Genomic DNA, 16,309 nt, shown 5'->3' on the forward strand with positions numbered 1-16,309 from the left:
TATACACGAAATCACAGCTTCCCTATCTTCATCAACATTTAACAATTCCTCAAAATATTCCCTCCATCTTCCCAATATCTCTAACTCTCCATTTAATAACTCTCCTCTCCTATTTTTAACTGACAAATCCATTTGTTCTCTAGGCTTCCTTAACTTGTTAATCTCACTCCAAAACTTTTTCTTATTTTCAACAAAATTTGCTCTCTTTTTACATTGCTTCACCACTCTCTTAACCTCTCTCTTTTTCTCCATATACTCTTCCCTACTTGCATCACTTTTACTTTGGAAAAACTTCTCATTTGCTAACTTTTTCTCCCTTTCTACATCATCATTCCACCAATCGCTCCTCTTCCCTCCTGCACCCACTTTCCTGTAACCACAAACTTCTGCTGAACACTCTAACACTACATTTTTAAACCTACCCCATACCTCTTCGACCCCATTGCCTATGCTCTCATTAGCCCATCTATCCTCCAATAGCTGTTTATATCTTACCCTAACTGCCTCCTCTTTTAGTTTATAAACCTTCACCTCTCTCTTCCCTGATGCTTCTATTCTCCTTGTATCCCATCTACCTTTTACTCTCAGTGTAGCTACAACTAGAAAGTGATCTGATATATCTGTGTCCCCTCTATAAACATGTACATCCTGAAGTCTACTCAACAGTCTTTTATCTACCAATACATAATCCAACAAACTACTGTCATTTCGCCCTACATCACATCTTGTATACTTATTTATCCTCTTTTTCTTAAAATATGTATTACCTATAACTAAACCCCTTTCTATACAAATTTCAATCAAAGGGCTCCCATTATCATTTACACCTGGCACCCCAAACTTACCTACCACACCCTCTCTAAAAGTTTCTCCTACTTTAGCATTCAGGTCCCCTACCACAATTACTCTCTCACTTGGTTCAAAGGTTCCTATACATTCACTTAACATCTCCAAAATCTCTCTCTCTCCTCTACATTCCTCTCTTCTCCAGGTGCATACACGCTTATTATGACCCACTTTCCGCATCCAACCTTTACTTTAATCCACATAATTCTTGAATTTACACATTCATATTCTCTTTTATACTTCCATAACTGATCCTTCAACATTACTGTTACCCCTTCCTTTGCTCTAACTCTCTCAGATACTCCAGATTTAATCCCATTTATTTCCCCCCACCGAAACTCCACTACCCCCTTCAGCTTTGTTTCGCTCAGGGCCAGGACATCCAACTTCTTTTCATCCATAACATCAGCAGTCATCTGTTTCTTGTCATCAGCACTACATCCACGCATATTCAAGCATCCCAGTTTTATAAAGTTTTTCTTCTTCTCTTTTTTAGTAAATGTCTACAGGAGAAGGGGTTACTAGCCCATTGCTCCCGGCAATATATATATATATATATATATATATATATATATATATATATATATATATATATATATATATATATATATATATATATATATATATATATATATATATATATATATATATATATATATATATATATATATATATATATATATATATGTATATATATATATATATATATATATATATATATATATATATATATATATATATATATATACATATGTATATATACTTACAGAATTATTTCTTTATTACGTAAGAAGAAAGTTTTTAATTATCGTCTCTGCAAAGCCTGGTGCTTCAATTATAATTTGAGATATTGAGTGAATCCTTGGAAAAAGCGGGAGAGAGGAGGAAGGAGAGACGTAAAATAAGCGCGGATCGAGATGAAGAGAATCCGCGAAGAAACAAGAAATAAAGGAAAGAGGAGGGAGAAGGGAAGGTGGACAAAATATAAAGGGATAAGGCAGATAATGATCACACATCAAGGCGTACCTAGTTGGCATGTTTTCCTCCATTTTTCCTTCCTGGTTTTGTGTGTGTGTGTATTCACCTATTTGTACTCACCTATTTGTGGTTGCAGGGGTCTATTCATAGCTCCTGGCCCCGCTTCTTCACTAACTGCTACTAGGTCTTCTCTCTCCCTGCTCCATGAGCTTTATCAAACCTCGTCTTAAAACTATGTATGGTTCCTGCCTCCACTACGTCACTTTCTAGGCTTTTTCACTTCCTGACTACTCTGTGACTGAAGAAATACTTCCTAACATCCCTTTGACTCACAGGAATCTTCAACTTCCAATTGTGACCCTTTGTTTTTGTGTTCCACCTCTGGAACATCGAGTCTTTGTGTGTGTGTGTGCATGTGTGTGTGTGTGTGTGTGTGTGTGTGTGTGTGTGTGTGTGTGTGTGTGTGTGTGTACTCACCTAGTTGTACTCACCTAGTTGAGGTTGCGGGGGTCGAGTCCGAGCTCCTGGCCCCGCCTCTTCACTGATCGCTACTAGGTCACTCTTCCAGGTTGATTTCCCTTAACCTCTCCTCGTAGGACATACCTCTTAGCTCTGGGACTAGTCTTGTTGCAAACCTTTGCACTTTCTCTAGTTTCTTCACGTGCTTGGCTAGGTGTGGGTTCCAAACTGGTGCCGCATACTCCAATATGGGCCTAACGTACACGGTGTACAGGGTCCTGAATGATTCCTTATTAAGATGTCGGAATGCTGTTCTGAGGTTTGCTAGGCGCCCATATGCTGCAGCAGTTATTTGGTTGATGTGCGCTTCAGGAGATGTGCCTGGTGTTATACTCACCCCAAGATCTTTTTCCTTGAGTGAGGTTTGTAGTCTCTGACCCCCTAGACTGTACTCCGTCTGCGGCCTTCTTTGCCCTTCCCCAATCTTCATGACTTTGCACTTGGTGGGATTGAACTCCAGGAGCCAATTGCTGGACCAGGTCTGCAGCCTGTCCAGATCCCTTTGTAGTTCTGCCTGGTCTTCGATCGAATGAATTCTTCTCATCAACTTCACGTCATCTGCAAACAGGGACACCTCAGAGTCTATTCCTTCCGTCATGTCGTTCACAAATACCAGAAACAGCACTGGTCCTAGGACTGACCCCTGCGGGACCCCGCTGGTCACAGGTGCCCACTCTGACACCTCGCCACATACCATGACTCGCTGCTGTCTTCCTGACAAGTATTCCCTGATCCATTGTAGTGCCTTCCCTGTTATCCCTGCTTGGTCCTTGGTGTGTGTGTGTGTGTGTGTGTGTGTGTGTGTGTGTGTGTGTGTGTGTGTGTGTGTGTGTGTGTGTGTGTGTGTGTGTGTGTGTGTGTGTGTGTGTGTGTGTGTGTGTTGTGTGAAACCTGGTTGCCAGGTTGTCATCAGTATTCTGTCTGAATATTTGCTACATGAAAGTATTCTGCTGAAAATTAACGAAGCTTTGAGAGTGCTTTTCCAGAAATTAGAGGAGACATTATAAACGTATTGCGAGGACTGGTACCTAACGAATGAGACAGCAGTGAGGTACTTTTACAGGACGCTATACGCAGTGTTGGGCAAGGGAACGTGCATTCGAGTAGCATTTAAATTTTATCATCCAAGCATATTTTAATGCACAACCAAACAGAAACAAACACGAAAATGTTATTCGTCACAACTCCATCGCGTTGGACCATCCAGGAAATTGGAGCACAACCAGTGATTAGACTTTATGAACAAAAACAACAATTGTTTTGCCTGTGAGGTTCACTCTGGTGTGGAAGACCCACCTGCAGCACTCCACGCTCGGACACTCGTATCTCACTCCTTTATTCCAGACGGCGGTGAATAAGAGAGACGCTGCAGACAACCTTATATTGTGACAATTTTTTCATCTCTGTATAGAGCTTTACCAAGTCATGATTTAATAATGCTCTACGTGGAGTTAAACGTTGTTCCAATGAATGCTTGTTCTGCTGCCGTGTTTTTTTTTCCAGGAACAGATCCAAATATCGTACTCACGATATTTTGATCCATTCCTGACGGCAGTTTCCCATCAAACACCGCAATGATTTAACCCAGTAGTCTTGTGCTGATTAGCGTAAGTTTCAACTTGCAAAATGACTACTGACAGAATGTTGACAGGTTCTCCCTACGCTGCTTGGCGTATGAGGCTGATGTCTCGAGGACAGACGAATACCATTTAACAGATTTGTTATGAGATGCATTACTGCACTGCCATTTTCTTTCAGAGACACCAGTTGAAAGGAATTTTCATCATTACCACGCAAATGTTACCACTTTTAACGTTACTAGAAATGCCATTGCTTTTCAACGCCATCAGACAAATGTCATCACTTTCGACGCTACCAGACATAGCTTTCCTTTCAACGCTACAACAGCCATTCCCTTTTAAACCTACTACACAAATATCTTCCCTTTAACGCAACCAGACCACTACTATTTCTACGCTACTAGACAAATTTTATTCCATTTTACCACTAACAGTTAAATACCATTCTTTTTCCAGCCTTCCAGCACACAAGTGGCATTTCTTTTCACCACCAGACAAGTGGCATTATCCTGCCGCCACTAACAGACGTGTAACCGTTTGCTGCACTGCAGTCCAAAGGTTTTATATTCTGTTGCGCCGTTGCCATAGGTTTTACGGCTTGTTTTACACCTTTTTAAGAGACACTGTTTCCTGGAGACACGAGTCTCTCTCTGGCATCTCTGTCACATACGTCAATGTGTTGACTTTTAGAGACATTGAAAGTAGAAAGTCATATAAAAATACTGACAATAGTCTAGGTAAATAGGACCCATATGTAGCATTCTGTATACTTTATTTTGTAATGCGGTGTTCCTTTCGCCAGAAGGTTTTGTCTAGCCTGACGAAGCTCTTGGCTAGCGAGAAGTTGTCTGTAAACTAACAATTGTAAAGGATAGATGTATGTATATTTAATTATTAAGACACACTTATGGCACGTGTGATACTTGCTGGTAGATGCTGAAGACACATGAAACTTCGTGTGATACTTTTGGAAGATGATGACACGAAACGTTGTGTGATACTTGATGGTAGATGCTGAAGACACATAAAACCAAGGTTTTTTTTTTTTTTTTTTTTTTATTTTGATAAAATTGAGACATTATAACGCTATGTTGAAGCATTATAGATGCCTACGTTTCACCCTATCAAAATTGAAAAGAGCGTAGAAAGGCCTTCTTGGTACTTTCTATTCAGTTTTGCATGAACTCGTTCAGTCGTATTTACAAAATATCACACTATGTAGAGCTTTATAACAGAGCTTACTGTAAAAAGGTGCCCTTTTAAGAGGGAGGAGCGAGGATGGTTCCTCTGTGCTCGTGGACGGCTCATCGTTCAAGGACAAGATAGTATTACTTTACCTGTGACTGTGCTCTCATCTCTCCCATTCTCAGGCGATGATTAACCTTTATAGATTTAGAGGCTGTGTTAGGTAAGGTTTGTCAGGAAACAAGACAAGTGTTTCCTGACGCAGGTCTTAGTCATATGATGATCCCCAGCTAGAGTTTCTGGTCATCTGACCGAGGCCTTCCGATGGCTTACCGCTCCACCACTCTAAAAATTATGGTTATAATAACCCAGTGAAGTTTAGCATTTAGAGCTTCCCCGTTAGCATATTAATAATACAATTTGCAAGGTAATGATCAGGCGATTAAAGATTTCAATTGTTCTCGTGAGCTTTTGAATTGATTCGTATGTACAAACGCACCGATCAAGACCAAATTCTCAATCGGGTAGTCAGTTTCCTTGATGGCAGAATTTTCCGTCACACAACACGAATTTGATTAGACTTTGAGAAGTAACGGCAATATTTACTTCCAGATGATGTCGCTAGTGCATCCGTCAGTGAAAATCACCTGCTATGGAGCTTGTATTATGGTGCTTTTGGCTCGTCAGCGGGGACGCGGCAAGTAGTTATTACCGCTGGGTGCGCTGCTACTCACGGTGGGTGGTTGGTTAATGGTGGTTTAAGTCCTATCGACTTCACAATGATCATTAAGGCTGCACGTAACCTGTTCACTACCAGCCAAGAATACTCTAATCCCTAAAATAGGGATTAGAAAGTAAACTCTCAGTATATATACTCAGAGAATACACCTCCTGTGATATGGTGATGTCTCCATAACAGATTCTAATGTGGTATCTTCCAGCCTTGTAACGGGTCACAACAGACCGTCCACTGGCTTACCAGTCGGCCTAAGTGCTCCGAGTGATGAACGAAAATTAAAGAAACAGAAAAGAAAGATCAGGAAACAATAATTCAGGAACAGACATGTGGAAGTGAGAGCGAGTGTCACTCTGTATAAGACGTGAAGTGTACCATACCTTACTATTTATCCTAATAATTTATTACACAAAACTTCGTTATTGAAACTCCCGAAATAACCTTAAATGCTCACCTTTCAGTCACTTATATCACACTCGAATAATAGGGGGGAGGGGGAAGGAAATACATGGAGACAGAGGCAGAAAGCGGTTCAGTATTTTTTTACCTCTGACGTCCTCTTCAACTCGATGTGAGTTGGTTCCTGTTATTGACAAGGCTTTATGAAACTTTGGTGCTCTATTACGCACTTGAACAAGTAAACAAAGAATGATTGTCAATTTACCACATTTCGCCTTCTATGACTCACTGCTCCCACTTGTTCCCTTTCTCCACATGAGTGCATTTACACACACACACACACACACACACACACACACACACACACACACACACACACACACAGTGAACTCCTGGGGCGAGGTATGAAATTTGATTTCGAGTCTAGGAACAATAATATACTATAACATTGTATATAATGTCTCAGTAAGCTAATGCCAGTATTATGTAATGTATGTAATATATTTATGTAAGTTGCTCCGTTCACAATGATCAATAATTTTGCATTGTCCTCTATGTGGGCTTTACTAGACACCTCCGCTATCTTGTCCATGTTACAAAATATAACATCTGTTAGATAAAGATATCTCCAGAAAATACTAGAGGGTCAACGTATTTATCCCCCTCTAGCCTGTAGGCTGTTTCTAGTTTCGTAACAGCATGTCATTGTGAATTCTAGTCCAGTTATCCTGTAAAATTAGGTGGCTTGTCAATAGAGCTTTTGGATTGGTACTGGATGAGTACAAACCAACCAAATTAAAGGTTAGAGCTTTAATAACAAAGGTGTCTAGATGGTAATATTTACATTTAACGTAACTTGAATAATTAAGAAGAGCTCCTGCAGAATTCTTTAAGTCAAGCTTATTATACTTATGTGTTATACCTATTATTCTATACATATAATCATATGGTTCTATGGGTACTTGCGATAATATACATTACACTATAAGACTTATTGATATGTACCATCCGGTATGTTTCTATGAGGTGTACTCATAAGTACAAGAGTAATATAGGTGTGTATGTGTTTGTGAGTGCTCAGTATGTGCTCAGATTGACTCGACTTAGAATGTGACTAACAGCAACAAGTCCTTAGATAAGCTAACTTCTGGATCATCAAGAGAATCAAACAGTTTGCGTGAACATTATGACGACACACTCGACAAACAGTAGTAATGCTCAAAGCAGAAGTTAACAGCACAGCATCAGGCAAGGAATCAAGCAGACCAAAATGATCCAAACTGTGGATCTTCAGCAGATCCTTCGCAAAAGGCATAAAACTCCCATATTATTGAAACCGAATTCAGCAATTACAATTTCCTACTACAGTATATATTCATTGACTATTAATTTGGGCCTATTACTATTCAAATAAGAAATTTATGTTTTTATACCCAAGAACCACCGGCAGTTAAGTGCTAAAAATTCCACTTTTTCTTAAAATTAAGTCTCAGATCCACTAAATTCTTGTCTAGACATTCATATCCTCTCAGCCATTTTAGGCCCATTTTCCTCGATTTTCACATGAAATACCAAAATTCAAGAATGACAGAAGTAAATGACACTTAAGGTTTTCTTTTTCGTTCATGCAAGATAACCATGTTGATAGAATTACCGACAACATGTTAGGTAAGAGAATACATGTGCAACTAATATAATGTTTTATTATAGCGACGTTTTGCTCTCCATTAGCTTAGTCCAGCAGTTAAAAACAATACAGGAATACAGAGGTTATATAGGTAACAATGTGAAGTGAAAAATCATATGCACAAAATGTGTGAAAACCGAAGAAAATGGGCCTAAAATGGCTACATAATAACAACGTAGAAGTGTAGAAAAGAATTCAGTCAGTCTGAGACTTAATTATAAGAAATAGTCAAATTTATAGTATTTAATTGGTGGTATTTATTGGGAACATGTCTGAGGTTGACCAGCAAGAGGAACTGCAACAACTGTCTTCCTCAAGTTCAGGAAGATAAAGTCTTCTATACAGGAGTCAGATGAGGTACAGCAGTTGAAGGCAGATGGGCGGGACCTACTCGTGGAGGTAGAAAATAGATTGAAAGAGATATCTTCTGTATTAGACAAGTATCACTACAATCATGCTAACAAGATGAGGAAATAGGCACACATGCAACAACTGGCAATGAGTCGGAATCATCTGAGTTCTTCATCACTTCTTACTCGTCTATTTCCTCACCGAAATCTTTCGTTATAACTTTCAGAAAACTTTCATACGAGACTACAGAGGGAGAAGCCAAGCAAAAAAAAAAAAAAAAAAAAAAAAGAATATATTTTTCGTCTTTCTACCTTCCACTGACAAAGGTGAAAGTAAATGCGACTGTCAATCATCGTAACACATATCTTCACCCACCTGTGTTTTTGGTGCTTTCCCTAGGTCCATGTTTCCATCTGCGTCCCCTCGGATATTCTCCCTTCTCCACTTCCCCAAAGTCTGCTTCTACAACCAGTATCCTTGCCTTCCCGCAGGTTCATTGGCCCCCGGATGTCTTCCCTTTCCTTAAGGTAGGCCTCGCCTCTCAGGTTCATGAGTCCAGGAATCCATCCGTTCGTTCCCAGATGTTTTCTCTTCTTCCCTTTCCCAAGGTCAGCTTAAACAACGACCTTCCCCAAGATCATGTATCTAGGAATTTATCCTTTCGCTCCGGGATGTCTCCCTTTCCCCACGTGAAAGCCAGCGGTTTTTGCTACCCCCAGTGACCTTGTTGGATGGAAACTTGGTCTTGTGTAGCTGGTAGAGACTGTCCAGGTGGGTGGAATTACAGGAGGGATACACAGAAAACTGTGTCTAGTAGTTACACCAAGACAGCCTCGACTGTAGGTTGTAGGTCAGCTAGATAAGACGCCAAGTTCGCACTCAACTATGTTACACTATGTATTTACATTAAATAAACACTATTTTTAGTTTTCTGGCTGTATAAGTGTATTTCTCAGTTCGTGTGCGTGTATAGACCAGTGTGTATGTGCTAACGTTTTTTTCCACTTCATTGAAATCTGTAATAAATACGACTAGAACTTCTTTTCTGTTATTCCTCGGTTTTTATTTTCAAGGCACGCAAAGATTCACAAGTCCTCGTTCACATGCTCGCATTTTCACACATTTATGCGTCTCCATACACACTTATATATATACATACACACACCCACCCACAGATATGAACACCTTGGCATACAACCCACATAATCTGCTCTTCTCACTGTAAAATGTAAATTCATATATACAACCGCACACACATCTCACACTGAACTCCATATTACGAACCCACTTTCACACTGACATGTGTACACATTCTCATGAGCCTATCTGCGCTCTCCCACACCTTTGTTGTCTTTCTTGTACTTGACTGATAAAGCAATTGTCTTGCAAAACGTTTCCTCTACAGTAAAGACAAGCAAATGATTCACAAGTGTCTCATTCATCAAAATAAAACCCTCTCATCTTGGGAGACTCGATCTCCTGACAAAATTTATTTTGTTGTTCGATCCAACAGCCTGGCTGGTACGTCTCGTTGTTGATGTCTCCGATACGACGTTATGTTGCGATGTTCTGAGACGTATGAATGTTAGGGTGTAATGTGTGAATGTTTAGGGTGTAATATACATACATATATATATATATATATATATATATATATATATATATATATATATATATATATATATATATATATATATATAATATATATATAATATATATATATATTACACCCTAACATTCATACGTCGCAGAACATCGCAACATAACGCAACATGCATATTTTTATCTGTTCCTAAATGTATTATTGTTATTATTATTATTTTTATTATTATTATTATTATCATTATTATTATTATTATTATTATTATTATTATTATTATTATTATTATTATTATTATTATTATTATTATTATTATTATTATTATTATTATTATTATCAAGTACTTGATAATATCTAGGTGGACGAAGACCTGACGAAACATCGTACAGATCATAATAACTGAAGTGAACAATTTTCCATTCACGAATAACCTTTAGATTATTTTTCAAGTTTTATAAGGTATTTAATAGCGGGTGGGTGGATGAAGGTTAAAGTCGAACCACTGGCCTCCACGAGGCCGGGACTGGTAACGCAAGAGTTATCTCTGACGTTGGCAGTGGTCACAAATAATAATAATAATTTTTTTTTCAACAAGTCGGCCGTCTCCCACCGAGGCAGGGTGACCCAAAAAAGAAAGAAAATCCCCAAAAAGAAAATACTTTCATCATCATTCAACACTTTCACCACACTCACACATTATCACTATTTTTGCAGAGGTGTTCAGAATACAACAGTTTAGAAGCATATACGTATAAAGATACACAACATATCCCTCCAAACTGCCAATATCCCGAACCCCTCCTTTAAAGTGCAGGCATTGTACTTCCCATTTCCAGGACTCAAGTCCGACTATATGATAATAATAATAATAATAATAATAATAATAATAATAATAATAATAATAATAATAATAAAAATAATAATAATAATAATAATAAAATAATAATAATAATAATAATAATAATAATAATAATAATAATAATAATAATAATAATAATAATAATAATAATAATAATAATAATAATAATAGTAATAATAATAATAATAATAATAATAATAATAATAATAATAATAATAATAATAATAGTAATAATAATAATAATAATAATAATAATAATAATAAAAATAATAATAACAACAGTAATACATTTAGGAACAGATAAAAAATATGCACACTTTTCACAGCATCTTAGTATAGCCTCATGATAATAAGCTACCCGCCAGCCTTGGACTAATGACAATAAAAATCTATGAAAAAAAAATAGGTTAGGACACAGTGTCCTCTCTTCACAGTTCGTTCTCTCTACCAACTCGCATAGTAAATGTTCTTTGGGATCCCTATATTTCTTAGCTTAACATCCTCCCATCACTGATGCATCCGGTGTCTACTTCATTTCCTGCTCTTCCTTGGTTTCCAGGACTTTTTTTTTTACACAGGGTTTGACAAGGTTTAGGTTAAGGATCCCTAGATTTATTGACAAGCTATTTACAGGTTGAGAATTCCTAACTTTATTGACAAGCTAAGAGATGTTACCTACATCAGCTCATTCGAAAATGGCTTCTCACTTTCTGATACTAACAATGCTTTTAATTACATAATGAAATAATGTATATTATCCAACGAACTTTTGTCACAAATATCTGAAAAGTTAAAACAAATGAGTTATCTGACTAAAACAGAGTACTTGATAGTGAGGCGTCACTCTCCTGTGTACCTTCACTTGTACTCCGTCATGGGTATACTGACTTACATAATAATATCCAATGGAGAGCACAGTTTTGTGGTACAGATGTCAGCCTGGCTGACTGTGTCATCAGCCTGGCTGACTGTGTCATCAGCCTGGCTGACTGTGTCATCAGCCTGGCTGACTGTGTCATCAGCCTGGCTGTGTCATCAGCCTGGCTGACTGTGTCATCAGCCTGGCTGACTGTGTCATCAGCCTGGCTGACTGTGTCATCAGCCTGGCTGACTGTGTCATCAGCCTGGCTGACAGTGTCATCAGTTTTTTCCTTTTCAGTCGAGATTCATATTTTTTCCAGCTTTGACTGAAACATTACAAGTCATGTGTGACATTTAAGTTTGATCCGAGGAAGGGGAGGGAACCTCTAATTAGTTAAGTTTTACCCTATTTCATAAAATTATTATTAATAAATTGCTGAACCTAGAGAGGTCAAAAACTGCTTGGTTAGTTGTAGAAATAAGGTATGATCCAAGGAAGGGATCTAATCCCTTGTAACAAGAGCCTTACAACACCAAGTATTTTGTTAGCAACTGTGAGGAGCAGAGTTTATTGCAGTTTATTTATAATTCGCAGCTAACATAATGAAAGTGAATGATGAAATTAAGGAAATATTACATATAAATTTATGTAGATAAGTATATTATTAAATATATGAATGTAAATCATAACAGAGAAAATACAAACAAGAAATTAACTCAAAGTTGCAAAAATATATATGCGTCCTGATCGAGAAAAGAAAAACAAAACTGAACAAAAAGTAGAGAGAGACGCTGCCTGGCGTTGAACTTAAGTTTAGTGTAACAGAGTCAGCCAGGCTGACACCAGAGTCAGCCAGGCTGACACTAGAGTCAGCCAGGCTGACAGCAGAGTCAGCCAGGCTGACAGCTGTACCACAGAACTGTGCTCTCTCGTCTACACACACACATCGCACTCCATATTCCATGCTACGAACACTCACATATACATGTGTACACATATTAATTAGCATATCTGCCTTATTTCTCAATGTTGAGTAAATTATACAATATTGTATAAGCATTGTAAAAGAATTAACAAAATCCTTGACTATATAATTTAAATTTTATTATGAAAATAGATTACTGGTTTACAATGACTCACGAAGTCGTAATGACACGATTGAGACTCTCTGATCGCGGGTTCTATCCCACCCGTGGTATGGTCTGGTTTACAATGTTTTGATGAGATCTTTTGAGAAGGATGTGATTATAAGTGACTCACATAAGACTTAAGGTTAAGGTAAAGACACTTCTACGAATCACCTTACAAAAGATTAGGTTTAATTAGAATTAATTATTCAGCCTGATTTTCACATACATACTTTCTCACACCTATAATGACAATAAAAGTTCACCACAGACACAAAACCAAACTTCAAGGGGATGAAAATAGAAATTATAAACTCGGGCGACTCGATTACTTGGTATAAAAAGAATTTTTTTGGTGGTCGCTACTACAACCCGGCCAGTACGTCTATCAGTGTCTCCAGTACTGTTATGTACTGTGATGTGTATATGTATATATATACTTTGCACAGTGAATTTTGTGGTGCACTAAAGTGTACTGTAGTGACAAATAGCGCAGAATTGACAAGTGGTGAAACAACTGCAGAGAGGAACTACGGAGTGAGAGGTGTTGCAAGTTTCACTCATGCAACACCTCTGAATAACGTTCCTCTCTGCAAGTGTGTGTTTCATCATCCTGTGTTTCGTGATGTATGTAAAGTTTATCTGCTACTCGAGAGTTATTAAGGCTGTATGTGACTGTTTCATTATTATTCAAGAATACTTAACTTTATGGAGCAGTGTTTAAATTAGACTCTCAGCATATATATACACTGAGAGACATGAACCTCTTCAGTGTATATATATACATCAAAGATGTGTATTTTATTATTACATTTTTTAAGTGATAACTTATTCATATTTTATATTCTTGTTACTTCTTCATTTTCGTTTTCACTTTCATCTTCATCATTATCATCATCATCATCATTACACATTTGTTTACTCTGTAAACTAAATATTTTTTAATATAATTATTTTCGGAATTACTTGTAATTTGTTATAACCATTAATACCGCTAAGATAGTATTCAATATGTGTAGTGTTGCGTATTGTGTTATAAGAATTATTGTTTTATGTTAATACAATCACAATCTTATGGAACTTATACCACTCCTTAATAGATTTATTTATAAAAAAAATTCTGTTTTTTTTCACCACCTCTTCTAGGGATTTTGACCGCAGTCTCGGTATAATTTTCGTCTGCGTCATAATAAATACACGCAACTTTTAAATACCTTTTAAAAAATGAGAAAATTTTTATAAGTTATTCATAAATGGAAAATTGTCCTGTACAGTTATTATGATCTGTACGATCGTTTGTCAGGGTCTTGTCCACCTAGATATTATTAAGTATGCATTACACACTAAACATTGACAAACTAAACGTAAATTTGTGTTTCACAACGTTCATAGTCTTAACATTCATACAACGTAATACATCGCAATATAACGTAGTATCGGAGACATCAACAGAGACGTACAACCAGGCTGCTGGAGTGACCAACAAAATATTTTTTTGTCAGAAGATCAAGTCTCCCGAGATTATAGTTTTTACTTTGATAAATGAGACACTTGTGTAACATTTGGGGATTGTGGAGGAAACGTTTCGCTCGCTAGTTCCTTCAGTAGCCAAAGACAAGAAAGAAAACAAAGGTATGGGAGAGTACAGATATGCACATGAGAATGTGTACACATGTTAGTTTGTATGTGGGTTTGTGACATGGAGTTCAGTATGAGATGTGTATACGGCTATATTATATATGAATTTATATTTTATAGCGAGAGGAGCTGATTATGTGGATTGTATGCCTATGTACTTATGTCTGATACACAGGATTGTTTATTTGTTTGATGTGCGTGTGTAAGTGCATGTGTGTGTGTGGAGATGCATAAATGTGTGAAAACGCACACATGTGAACGAGGACTTGTGGCTCTTTGCGTGTCTTAAAAATAAAAACTGAGGAATAAAAGAACAAAAGAAATCCTGGTTATGTATATTCCAGATTTCAATTAGGCGGAGAAAAAGATTAGCACACGAACACTCATCTACACACACACACACACACACAAATTGACAAATATACTTATATGGCCAGAACACTAGAAAGAGCGTTTATTTAATATAGTTCCATGTCGTAACTTAAATAGAGTTTAAAGTTTTCGCTGACTAGCCTCTCCTTGGTGGGTGAGTTGGGTGCGAGCTTGGTGTCTTATCTAGCTGACCTGGACGCAGTTTTCTGTATGTCACCTTCTGTAATTCCACTCACCTGGACATTCTCTACAGTAAACCATCTAGACAAGACCGAGTTTCCTTCCAACGAAGTCACTGGGGTTGGCAAAAACCGCTGACTTCGGGGAAGTGGGGAAAGGTAGACATTCTGGAGCGAATGGATGGATTTCTGGATTCATAAACCTTGGGAAGGTTGTTGTTGAGGCTGTCCTTGGGAAAGTGAGGAAATGGAAACATCCAGGAGTGAGCGGATGGATTCTTAGACTTATGAACCTGGAGTAGGCATGAATACTGTCTGCTGACCCAGACCTTAGGGAGATGAGGAAGAGGAGACATCCGGGGGCCTACGGATGGATTCCTGGAACTGGGTAAGGCTTGGCATATATTTGAGGGACACAGATGGACTCCTGGACACACAGACCTGGTGAAAACATCAAAAAGACAATAAGAGGTTGGGTGGGTGTACCTTAAAGACGAACCACCGGCCTCCACGTGGCATGGTCTGGTAACTCAGAGAAAGCTCTGAAGCTGACATTTGGTCGCAAACTCTCTATGTTTATATAATATTTTATCTACTGGAGTTTGTCTCAACTCACTTCCTGAGGTGAAGATATGTGTAAAGATGATTAACAGTCGCATTCACTTCCACCTTCGTCGGTGGAAGTGAGAAAGACGAAAAATATGTTATTGTACATTAGAAAATGCTTGGTATCATACTGACTGCTTCTCTCTCTGTAGTCTTGTACGAAAGTTTTAACGATAGATTTCGGTAGGAAATAGACGCGTAGGAAGTGAGGCAGAACGAAGACGATTCCCTACAGTTGTTGCATGTGTATCTGCTATTGTAATGATTCTTGTCTGATACAGAGGATAACTCCTTCAGTCTACTAGCTACCACCACAAGGTGACTTCAACTGCTGCACCTTATCTAATTCCTGAATAGAAGACTATCATCCTGAGCTTGAGCTAGGCAATTGTGACAGTCCCTCTGTCACTGGCCACTGTCAGCCAAGACCCCAATAAACACCGCTAGTTAAATGCTAGAGTTCTTAAGTCTTTAAAGTATTATCAAAAGTAACATCCATTACTCAAAGTTACACCCATGACTACTACTACTACTACTACTACTACTACTGCTACTTATATTATTACCATTGCCTATATTACTATTACTACTACTATTATTACTACCACTATTATTACTTTTACTATTACTGCTACTACTATCATTATTACTTTTACTATTACTGCTACTACTACTATTATTATTACTACTATTACTACTGCTACTTCTACTCCTATTACTTCTCCTCTCATCTCTACTACTACTACTACTATAACCGCTCTTACTACTACTCATACTACTGCAGC

The sequence above is a fragment of the Cherax quadricarinatus genome, chromosome 50, assembly GCF_038502225.1.
Source record: "Cherax quadricarinatus isolate ZL_2023a chromosome 50, ASM3850222v1, whole genome shotgun sequence".
NCBI lineage: Eukaryota > Metazoa > Arthropoda > Malacostraca > Decapoda > Parastacidae > Cherax > Cherax quadricarinatus.